The sequence below is a fragment of the Lepisma saccharinum genome, chromosome 17 (genome assembly GCF_977018435.1).
Source record: "Lepisma saccharinum chromosome 17, izLepSacc3.1, whole genome shotgun sequence".
In the NCBI taxonomy this organism is placed as follows: domain Eukaryota; kingdom Metazoa; phylum Arthropoda; class Insecta; order Zygentoma; family Lepismatidae; genus Lepisma; species Lepisma saccharinum.
The window spans coordinates 50,077,286-50,089,899 of NC_139245.1; the positions used below are offsets into that span (position 1 = coordinate 50,077,286).

At 36.8% G+C, this 12,614-nt stretch overlaps 1 protein-coding gene across 3 annotated transcripts in view; it reads left to right on the top strand.

Annotated features, from left to right (window-relative positions):
* Nucleotides 1–12,614, top strand: part of LOC146001741 (uncharacterized) — a 100,436-nt gene that overhangs the window by 14,258 nt on the left and 73,564 nt on the right. The gene's annotated exons all lie outside the window — the stretch shown is intronic.

The following is a 12,614-nucleotide window of genomic DNA, read 5'->3' on the forward strand; positions in this document are numbered from 1 at the left end:
TACTGATAATGAAGTAAAATTAATTATCACTGCACATTATTTAAATTAGATATTTGTAGGAGGGAATTCAGTCTCCTTAGCTCTCCCCCTCGCTACATGCCTGCCTGGACTATATCAAAGGAGTCCTTAGTTTTTTACCTATTGACTTTCAAGAAAAAAGAAAGTTGAAATCTTTGGGAGATATAAATTATTTACCTAGAGATCTCAGATTTGTGTCATTCTCTTCTGTTTCTAATGAGCTTTAATTTGAAATGCAGGGTGGCACAGGGAAACAAGATGATTTAAAGAATGATGTAACACAGTAAGTAAAAAGAGTTCATCTTGATTTATGTGCTAGCCTTACAGCCATATGTATACCATTATTATTGTAAAAATAATAATAAATATGATTTACACCAACATTAAGTATTGAAAATAACATATTTCAATAATGAAAGCATGACTTCATGATGTCTGAAGTGGCAGCTAGTGAGGAGTGGAATTCCCATCACCTTCCTCCCAGGACCCCACCATGTGATGGAAAACAAGAACAAAACAACAAAAGCAGATTTTTTTCTTACCCAGAAAAGATAATTTTAGCGACAGACTCCAGCAGTGTGTTGACCAAAATTGCAACATGAGATGTTATTTTCTGCACTTAATGTTGGTGTAAATCATATTTATTATTTTTGAAATACAATTGAATGCCAATGGTTTCCTATGGAAAATCATTTTTATATATTATTTGTGAAATTGCCTAAATTTGTTGACTTTATAAGTTGAGTGGTTGATATTAAAATCTCTTATTACAGAGTGATTCAAAAGTCCACAAACTCTGATTTCAAAAATTCTTTTTCATGGAAATAGTGAAGGACAGCTTAAATATTTTTATAGTGTGATCCATAACTTTCAAATTCGTGCTTACATATAACAAGACAATATTTACAGAAGTTGCTGGAAATGTCCTCCATTTTCTCGAATACACAAATTTATGTGACAACACATGTTGGATGCAACTATTTTCAATGTTTTGCTTGGGATGTCCCTCACGCTCCTGATTATATTGTTCTGCAGATCTTGCAGCATATCCCTACAAATACAAATCTGGAGGACTGAAATCTCGTGAGCAAGGTAGCCACAATTTTTTTCGAAATCAGACGACCTGGGTGGCAGGTTGCACCATCTTGGCAGAATCAACTATAATGTTGCTCTTCTTCAAGCATTGTATGGAATTATGGATGTCTGCATACACAGCTGAATTAACAGTTGTTTAATAATAATTGGTCCCACAATTCGCTGCCTAGAAATTGCACACCACACTCCAACTTTTTGAGAGTGTAGTGGAACTTCATGTAATGCATGTGGATTTTCTGAGCCCAAATGCAAGTGTTCTGACTGTTAACAAACTCGTCCATATGAAACCAGGCTTCATCACTGAAGAAAGTATTGTTAAGCTGCTTAATCACATTGTTGCTCTTCATTCTCTTGAACCATTGGAAGTAGTCATCTCACTTTGCAAATTCCAAAGGACATAGCTCTTGCACTACATGAACCCTGTATGCACATAACTTCAGATGCTTAGTAGCCCTCAGACAGGAGGAAGATGATGTTCTGACCTGCTGTAACAACTGCCAAAATAATTTCCGAGGAGGCTGCTGTAGCTTAAGCTAAACTTCGTCCATGAAAGCAGGCATCATGATGCAGGGTTGGCTGCTTCTAGGCTTACCTTGAGCACTACCTGTATTGCGAAACTGCTTCACTAGATCATAAACTGTTGCTTTTCGTGGTACAGGAATATCAGGGAACCTCAGAAGAAAGATCTGGATGGAACTTTCGTAAGATTTACAGATAAATAAGCTTCCAACATAGCAACTCTCTCCTTGCACGAGACTTATGGTGCATGTGATTTTACTTCTTCCCAATTTTTGGTGCCATAATATACGAGGGCCACTATTTATATTTTGAGCCTTGGCAACACTGATTGAAGTTAGGCACGATTTGACGTTTGCACGGAATCGTCTGGCATTATTGACCATAACGTGAATGCTTTGCTTTATACTGAAGGAGACTGTGTCACTTGCCATCTGTGACTTCAGTCTGAAAGCTCCTTCAGTGGGACACATTGTGTCGAGGCGAGGTCTTGTTTGCGCATGTGTGTTGGATGCATGCTTACAGACTGAAGGGCCCAAGTCACTTGGCACTTCATTCAATGTAACACCCCCTACTGTCATGTGTTGCTTCAGACTGAATGTTCTCTATACTTAACAAGATTGTTAGTTACTTCATCAGAGATTAAGATTTAATTTAGCCTGTAAATTACAGAAAACAAATTGCAAGTACTGTCTGAAAAAATCCTGGCGTTTTGATAGAAGGTTCCGTTCTTAATCATGAATGGTCCTGTGGAGTGGCATAAAGTAATGCTGTTGACTTGTAATAAGAAGGGGTCTGAGGTTCAATCCTAAGTGGAGGCCCAGTCCAGATTTTTTAAATATATTTATTTTTGCCATTTGCGGCCAGTCTTATATGCTTCTGCTTCAGTTTTAGTGTCAGTGTTTTTCAACAGCCACTCTGCAAAAGGTCCATTGCACCCAGGGGTTCACTACTAATTTTAATCTAATTTTATATTTGACAGCAAGTCTATACATAATTGAACTATGATTATACCATATTTGATATATTAATAGTAATTAAGGATGGATATTAATTTCCATGTAAACTTTAAAGATCAGAAATGTATTTATGAGTGAAATTGTTGGGATCAGAGCGTTGATTAGTAAGATATAAATTTACTGGGCTGTGGTCTCTCAAAAGGTTGAGAACCACTGCAACAAACACCCAAAATACATCAGTAGTTGGTCCGTGGCCAGGTTTAGCGGCCATTTAACCAAATTATACATGATATACTGGAAAGCCAGAATACAAATATATTTTACTAAACACAAAATTTAATGTAAAGAGATTTGATACTGGAGCAGTATTTTTTTTATGTGTTAGTATAACAAATTCAAACATTGAAAATCATATCATATACTATTCCGTTCTATTAAAAACACATACAAAACTACTCTAGTTATGTGAATATGTTTATACTACATAGATATATTTAATAAGCCTACCGAAATATGAATATAACACTCAGAAAGAACCTCCCATTCAAAAAAAACAAAAAGAAACAAAACACTTTTTATGTCTAGCTACGAATTTCATATTGTAAATTGTATTTTATATTTAGAAATTAGTGTCTATTTTACAGTAGAGAGATAAACGAAAACCATGGAACTGGAAAAATACTGTCAACTCAACTCAACTGTATTTTCATTGATTTGAAACACTTTTGTAAAAAAATGTCCAAAAAAACCGTGGAAAAAAACTGTTTTTTTTTTGCCTAAAAAGCTGGGGTTTTCCCCGACCACTTCCAACTCTAGTATCATAGCATAATAGTACTAGACACTATAATTTTAGTTACACTTTCTCTTACAAATAGTGAGAAACATTTGATCATAATCTTTACATTTCTAGAGTAACCCATGGGCCCAGGAAGACGAGTAACAATATTTTGAGAGCAGGTTCTCACATTCAGAGGTTGGGGAGGGTATTTCTTTCACTTGTAGCCATTACACACTTAGTAATATTGCCTGGCTTGTCCTTAGAAAAATACATATCTGCTAAAAGAATGTCATCTTCATCAGATGAATATGCGCCTCATTCTGTTCTTCATGTTGATCACTTGCAGGTCCTGTGCTATCAACCACTTCCACTGTATCTACTAATTGCAGTTCCTCTTCCACAATGCCTTCCTCACCATCATCACTGCCCTTTTCCTGAAAATCATCTTCATCCGAATTATTACACTCTAGCAATTCTACGCAAACAGCATTTTGAACCACTCATAACGAGTTGACTCATGCGGTCTACAGCTGTAGCCCAACAAAATTTGAAACGAAAATGTGCAGTCACCCTTTCCTTGCGAGTGCAAACACACACTCACTAAGTAAAAGTGCAACTGATTTGAAGGTACTCAAACTCAGCCCACTGCCACTACACAGGTGGTGGCACTATTAAGCAAATAATGACATATGGGCTACAACTGTAGCCTGTGCGTGTACACGAGGGTTAACCAGCACGTCACCGCAGACAACCTTACCTGCCAACATCACCCTCCAGTGCCACCAAATGACAGAAATCAAGACAACTAACAACTGAGAGTGCAGCAGGCAACTCAATACATAAAAAACTAAATACATTTTCTGTCCATAATGTATGCAACCCCCACACTACTGAAAATTTTGTCTACCGTTTTCAGTAGATCAATGGGTGTTTTGAAACATCTACTGTTTTCAGTAGCTTGCTACTGTCTTCTACTGTTTTTAGTAGCCCAGCTGTGTGTAATGTTTTCAGTAGCTGAAATGTATTGCTAATGTTTTACACTGTTTTTGGTAGTCCAACTGTTTCTCCTATCTTAAGTAGTTGAACTGTACTCTTAATGTTTTCAGTAATATAATTGTACATCTAACATATTTTATTGGGTTCAGTATATTGCTGGCTGAAAACAGCACTCTTGTCAATAATGAAAATTTTCCTATACAACTGAAAATTCAATGGAAAAATTGTATAATCAACTAAAATACGAGGGCGATTCAATAATTATTGTCCCCGGCATACTTAAATTATATGAATTGCAATGAATGATGGGGATATTGTAGCCTAATGTCTTAGATGCCTATATGCAAAATTTCAGAACCGTAGGTGCTATAGTAAATTTGTTTGAAAAATGGAGAAAACCGAACAACGAGCTGTCATCAAGTACCTCCAGAAAAAGGGGCTAAGCCCAAAGGAGATTCATGAGGACATGGTCAGTGTGTTGGGTGATGGGGCTCCTACCTACCAGGTGGTAAAAAACTGGTGCCGCGATTTCCGTTGCAGCAGGGAAAGCTGTCAACAGGCCCCTGGTGCTGGTCCTCTAACAACAACATCCACCCCAGAAAACATTGATGCTGTGCATGACATGATTATGGCTGACAGAAGAATCACGGTGCAACAGTTAGCAGACATCATGCACATCTCTGTAGGCTCAGTGGAAACCATTGTGCATGAACACTTGGGATTCAGAAAGGTGTCAGCGCGATGGGTCCCCAAAATGTTATCCCGTGAACAACAGAAAGACAGAGTTCAATGTTCAAGGGCTGGTTTGGAGCTGATGGGGGCAGACCTGAAGCAGTTCTGTGATAGATTTGTGACAGTGGATGAGACATAGCTCGACCACTATGATCCCGAGTCCAAACGACAGAGTATGGAGTGGCGGCACAGCAATTCACCTCCCCCCCGCAAACTCAGGGTGCAAGCATCAGCACGCAAGGTTATGGCCACAATTTTTTGGGATGCGAAGGGTGTGGTCCTTATTGACTACCTGGTGGGACACAGTGTTACTGGGGACTATTATGCAGCCCTAATCCCTAAGTTACGCGAAGCAATCAAGGAGAAACGGCGTGGGATGTTGCGGCGAAAAGTGCTGTTTCACCACGATAATGCTCCAGCACACAGAAGCCATGTTACTGGTGCCGCAATCCATGCTGCTGGTTTCCATGTGTTGGAACACCCTCCCTATTCACCCGACCTCGCCCCTAGTGACTTTCATTTGTTCCCGAAGTTGAAGGAGCACCTCAAGGGGACGCATTTTCCTTCAAATGCTGCTGTTATGGACGCTGCGGAAGAATGGCTCACGGCTCAGCCACAGACATTCTTTGAAACTGGCATAGTGGCTTTACAGCATAGGTGGAAGAAGTGCATTACTGTGAAGGGGGACTTTGTGGAAAAATAATACTGCTTATATGTCAGGGACAATAATTATTGAACCACCCTCGTAAATGTATGATAAATCATGTGTAACTTTGCTACTTAGGAGTGCATTTCAGACAACAAAGAAATCAAATATAGTGAACACGTTTTTAAGTGTGTAGCTTCATTGTGGTTAACACACTTGTAGAAAATTGGAAAACATACATAAATTATTCATAAATCAGGGTGGCGACAGACCTGGAAAGTCAGGGAATTTGAGAGTTCAAGAAAAGTCAGGGAATTTGAGAGTTCAAGAAAAGTCAGGGAATTTTGTCTTGATTGATTTTTTTTTCGATTGAATGAATTTGCCATGAATTTTCTTTGAAAGATGTTATGAAGCACTGCATGGGAGCAGTAAAGCTTGTTGCTAAATCCTGGTGGCTACTTTTAGGCCCCTTTTCTGTGCAATACAAACACAATGCTAGTAACCAGTGATAAGGGGGGGGGGGGGGGGGAGAAATTTCTGGAGGAGAATAAACATTTGATAAGCCTCTAAATAGTAAATGGGAAATGCTATGAATTATCATTTTTTCGTGTCTGTATGGGAGTAGTAAGGGGACAGAGCTGTCATCAGATGAGGGGAAGGGGTGCACCACTATCCGATAGTTGTTGGAAGTTGTAGTACGACATTTTGTTGGGCATTCTGAAGAAACATGGAAGCAAATAAGGATGCTATGCAACTCTATAATTTGTTGAATGTCGTGGTACAGCACTTGTTGAACAAAAATTTAGGCTTTATTGGTGCATGTGATTTTTGTCCTACATTATCTTTCGACTAATGTCAAACTGTGACAAAATGTCTCGCTAGACGATGCAACAAAAATTGCATGCATGGCACTCTTATGGAATTATTTTTTGTTGCATGTCTACAGACTGCGACATCTGACAAAAATCACATGCATAAACAGAGCCTTGTACAGTCAGAGAGTTCTGTGTAGTAACGATTCCATTGAAATTCAATGGGATAGTTACATCCTTGAAGTGTTCACGACTGTTCATCAGAGTTACTCGGGTGTGGTACCACAGTTCATTTTATGCATGCGATTTTTGTCGGAGATAGCAGTTCGGTATTTGTTCCCTGTTCCACAGACTACCCAGCCAATTCCATAATTTAACAAACCAAATAGACATCTTTTGAAAATCAGGCACGTTTTAGAATGCTGTTGAGTAAAAATATGTAAGTTACTTTATCACATGTAATATTATATACTTTGTTATTATTTTTCTTTGTTATTTTCTGTTGTTAGTTCCTTCCAGTGTAAAATGGCTAATGCTGTATTTGGAATTTTCTGTTAAATGAATAAATAAATTTGTCATCTGCAACATCCGACAAAAATTGCATGTTATACTCTCTTATTAATTTGATGTCCCAGTATGACCTCTTTTTTTTGTCATCTTTGTTTACGTTTGTCGGATGCAACATCTAACAAAAGTCACATTCATAAATGGAATGTTAGACTACTGCAAATATGCCACTAGAATTTTATTACTCTTGTGGCTCACTTAACCTTATTTAATGTAGCAAAGCATGTAAATGTTTTCTTTCATCCCCCGGCATAATACTGGTTTTGCAGAGATTAACATACATTTACAGTGACATTAAACTGTTATTCGATGTTATAAAGAATCCAACAAATCCGGATATATCTATTAAATAATACCACAACAAAGTGAAACATTCTGTATTTGTAAACATTATAAAAAATTGACAAGTGCAGCCTTATCCAAACCTCCCAATCTCAGTTTTCTGCTACATTCACATTGCAATTCCCCCCTCCCCTCTTGGCCCTCTGCCCTGTTCATTTAAATCTATGAGAGATGATTGTTAATCTACAACTGAGTAAAGTTAATGTCCAGTGCTTTGAAATAAAATAATAATAGGTAAATATTTTAATATAATTATTACTTGAAACATTCAATCCTAAAAGTGTATCACTTTCTTCAGTAACAGACATTTCTCTGCCAGCCCAGCTAATTGTTGACGTTTCTTCTATTGATTTATACCAAGGGAGTCCAGAAGGTAAGTTCCGATTAATTGGGAACTTTGTTTTTTAGCAAACGTGATAGCACTGAAAAATGTTAATTGCTGCAAAGTAGTGTCTGTGAATCTGCAGTAATATCTGGACACGTTTTTCACCCATCCGAAATAGCGATATAATGCGAGTTTGGCATAAAATATTTATTGTTGCATTTTCCACAAATTAAAAAAAATGTTCTTGAACATTCTTGTTTTTTTTTTTGCTTAAAAAACAAAATATGCCATATTTGTGCATGTAGAATGTACAGGTTTTCCAACATTTTAACCAAGAGAAAACTATAATACATGTTATACATGGAATAATTCTGACTGCTACATGAAACCCTGTGCTTCCCACGATTTTTCAACTTCTGTCCGAATCATTTGCATCACAGATTAAATTGGTGAGGTTCTGACAGGAGATCGAGTGCTCATCTACTGCCACACTGGAGCCATAACATCAGTATTTGTCCACTGGGAAATAATGGAAAATTATTTCCTCAAATGTTGGTACCAACATATCAAACTCTCATGAACAGGTGTAGGCCATGTGACATACAATTTAGAACACTAGTTTCAAAAGATCATGAAGGTATAATTTTAGGTATATTTGTCAGAAAATGCACTAAAATGAGAATGCAAACTCTAAGAAAAATAACACCTAATAGTAAAATAAGAATAACACCAATTTGAAACAAAAAATACTAAAGGCCCTAAATTTTGTATGACCATGGCATATGTGTCTGACACGAAAGACTGGAACAGATTAACTGTCAAAACGTTCTCATGCCATCAACCTCGTCAGCTGAGTATCGAGATGAAAGTCTGTACTTGCAAGATCGAGAGTGTATAGATAGTTGTCCGAGATCTCACTTGAAGTGATGCAATAGTGTTGTAATGCACTCAGCTGTGTGGGGTAGTGCACATTGGATCGGCCTTCTGTGAATTGTCTGCACCATCGTATGAGCATATTGTTGCTCATGATTTCCGGTCTATACACTACACCTCAGTCGATTGCTGGTGCCTCTACGCCGGCTTCTGAGCATGCAAAAATCTGATTACCGTACGTACCTCGCAGTTGGTGGAGACTATGAGAGCTGCCATCTTCCTCCTAGCACTGTCCTAAAGCAACTCTACCAGATTACAGCCACATGCCTCCTCTTCCTGCCTGCATGTGAGTGTCACTCTCTGACCGCTAGCGCTGCATACAGAGGCCATCGGAACTTATTTTCTTGACGCCCCTTGTATATAAACTTTCAGAAGCAGTTATCAACAGTGTGTTCTTGTTTTAATATTTGATTAGCTAAATCAGGGACCTGTACAATACAGTGGATTCCCTCTATAAATTTCTTGTCTTAAAATTTTAATACGTAATATATACACTTTTTGTCAGCAATAATGGCACAGGACTTGAATATACTGTAAATATTTGTACTGAAGGAGAAGCTTCATTAATAATGTAAGGGAATATGACACTTTGTTTTGTATAATTCCATTGTGTCACTTTCATAACATTTGCTACTGAGAATCAGGTTTAAGAGATTTTAGGGGTATTGGTGCCAAGCAGACGCTATGTGTTACCATGGGTGCATCGAATAAGCTGTGAATTGCTTGTGATTTGTAATAATTTTCCAAATTTAATATTTTGTAGTTGGAATTCAAATCATAGAAAAATGAAGTCAATTCCTCTGAAGATATAGTACTTACCACAATCCATGGATTTAGTTTATGATTGTTAGGGAAAAATATAAATTTTGTCCTAGAAAAGTTGGAGAATTTAATTTCTGCTTGTCTGTAGCCACCCTGATAAATTTACACATTGTTCTTCCTATATTCACACGAAAACAGCAAAAAATTAGTTTTAACTAAGACCTGACCCTCAATGTTTGAAAAACCAAAACAAACAAACACTGTTGACTACGTTGATCAAAGATGGCTCCTTTCTGCAATTACATTACACAGATATAATAATAACCATGGAAATTCCATGCAGATATAAAAATCAACTGATATGATCATGTATTCAAACTACTAGCTGCTGTATTTCCAGTGGAAATAATAAATGTCATTTGTCATTTTGTTGCATGCATTCTGGTTTGAAAATACCATTGTATGAGAATTCGTAGCATCCAAACAAACAAAAAACACCAAAATTGTTTTTTAAGTGCACTTTATGCTCGGAAAGACTAATCGGGATTTAAATCTGTACATTTGTGATTCCACTGGGTATCACACCTGGGACCCTTTGAGGCAAAAAGGTTACCACTACGACAATGAGGTGGCCCAAAATGAGCTAAACGTCATTGAGCAAAATTGTTCATCTTCATGTTCCATACACCCTCTGAAAGTTTTGTGCATGTGGTGACATTGCATCTGAAGAAACAAAACAAAAAAGACAAAACTTGTTATTTAAGTCCACTTTATGCTTAGATAGGCTAATCGAGGCTGGGTTATTCTGTGTCAAATTGACCAATAAAAATATTTTTATTCAGATCTATAATATTTTTTTTTATTCATTGTACCTATCAAATGGACAAAAATTACAAAACTTCAGATTTTTTGGGCTATTAGTTTTTTAGCTTTTGACTTACCAAAAAGCAAAATTTGCAAAAAGTTTGCAATGTTTTGTAATATTTTAAGTATTTGACCTAGAGACCTTAAATTGGTGTCATTCTCTTCTGTTTTAATGAACTTAATTTGAAATGTGGTATTTTAATTCTGTAATTTTTCAAAAAATTGATTTTTTTTCCAAGATTCAAAACAGGTCATTAATTTTTTTTAATTACTTGTTTTGACAATTTGAGTACCAAGTGACATAGAAAATTTTCTAAATTTGTTGACTTCCACATTACAACCATAACCATAAGATGAATGGTTGATGTTGGAATTTTCAAAGAATAATATCCTGGATGCATAGTTTAGTTTGATTTTTTTCCTGTCCTGATCTGAAATCTGAAGATAAAATTATATTGAATGTAGATGATTAAGCCATATCAATTCATGAATGTGGTGCATCATTCTACAACTGAAAGTTGGATTATTCTTAATGCTACAATGACACAAACAACATAAACTTGTACTTCATTGAAATATCATCTGTTTCTTTGCCAATTGATGTACAGGGTGTCCATAAATTATCTTTACAACTTTAGACTTTAATAACATGAAAACTATACTAGATAATGACAAACTGTTTTCAAAATGTGACAAGAAAACTCATAAAGGTTTTTTTTATTTTCCAGGTGACGCAGATTTGACGAAAAATGTGGATGCCACAGGAAAAAGCTTAGTGTGTAGCCTGGTTTATAGAGACGAAGTCCGATACCCAAGTGCCTGAAGCAGCTGCACCTTGTAGGCATACAGACATAACCTCTTATGCAAGACTTTGTGCACTGTTTCTCGTGCCATTGCCAACTCTCTGGCCGCTGTATGCACTGATTTTGTCGGACTCCTTGCAACGCCTGCCACATCCTGTCCATGTTGGCATCTGACACAGATGGCCGACCCGCCCCCCTGTTTATGGAGAACACTACCCGTTTCCATGAATGCCGTATGCCAAGTCCGAATGGTCGGTCGGGATGGTGGTTCCTTCCATACTGTGTCCGAAAGTTTTGTTGCACTTGGGTATCGGACTTCGTCTCTATAAATAAGGCTATACACTGAGCATTTTTCTGTGGCATCTACATGTTTCATCAAATCTCCGTCACCTGGAAAATAAAAGAAAACTTTATGAGTTTTCTTGCCACATGTTGAAAACCGTTTGTCATTATCTAGTATAGTTTTCAAGTTATTCAAGTCTAAAGTTGTAAAGCTAAGTTATGGACACCCTATTATCTTTGAAATACAAGTACAATTAAACTTGAGTTTTTAGTATGGCAATGTTTAGAGAAAATTGTATGTATAACTTTGAACTACTTACAAATTAGATTCAGATACCATATCATTATTAAAATACTGTAATTGCATTTATTTTGAAGAACAAGATATATGTAATACAGGCTATTTCTGTCATAAAGTGGTAAATTAACAGACCTAAAGGTTCAATTCTGAAGTTTTATGTGGATTAGCACCCACTTTGCGTATAATTTTTACATTCTGATCAAGCATGTAGCTTTTTCTCTGTCTGTTCTCCTTGGCCGACCAGTAGCAACTGAAAACATTCACTGAAGGAACCTCTGTTTTTATTATTATGGTATCTATTGTCATCTTTTTGCCATGTTTCCATATTGCAATTACATACAAGAGAAAATGCATCTCATGCTCTGAACAACTGTGGCAAGTCTTTCTCCTCTTAATTTCATGCTGCCTCTCTGACACTGCCCTGCCACACTCATCTTCCTTGCAACTCGAGACTGACAGCTGCCATGCCCGCCTATCATATTTCGTATTTCAAAGTCGCCTTGTATTTTTGTAATGACAAGAAATGTATATTTGTGTGACATTGTTGTAGCATATAAGTGCATTACGTATAGGGCTAAGCCGATACCACTTTGAACCAATACTGATACCCACCGATAACAATACTTCAAAATTGCAATGTGTAAAAGGTGTTGAAAATATTGATAAATAATAGTGTGTAAAATGTTCTTATTTTCTTTAGCATATTCAAAACTTACATCAGAATATGAAAATATGTGATGTGATCATAAAATCTCATTTTCATTCAAAATTGCTTCAAAATATAAAAAAGAAAGTTTGAATGTTGCATAATTTCCACACTAATTAGACTCCGAAAAGTGTTGAGTTGCATTTTTCTGGACCCCATGAAAGACCAATATGCAGG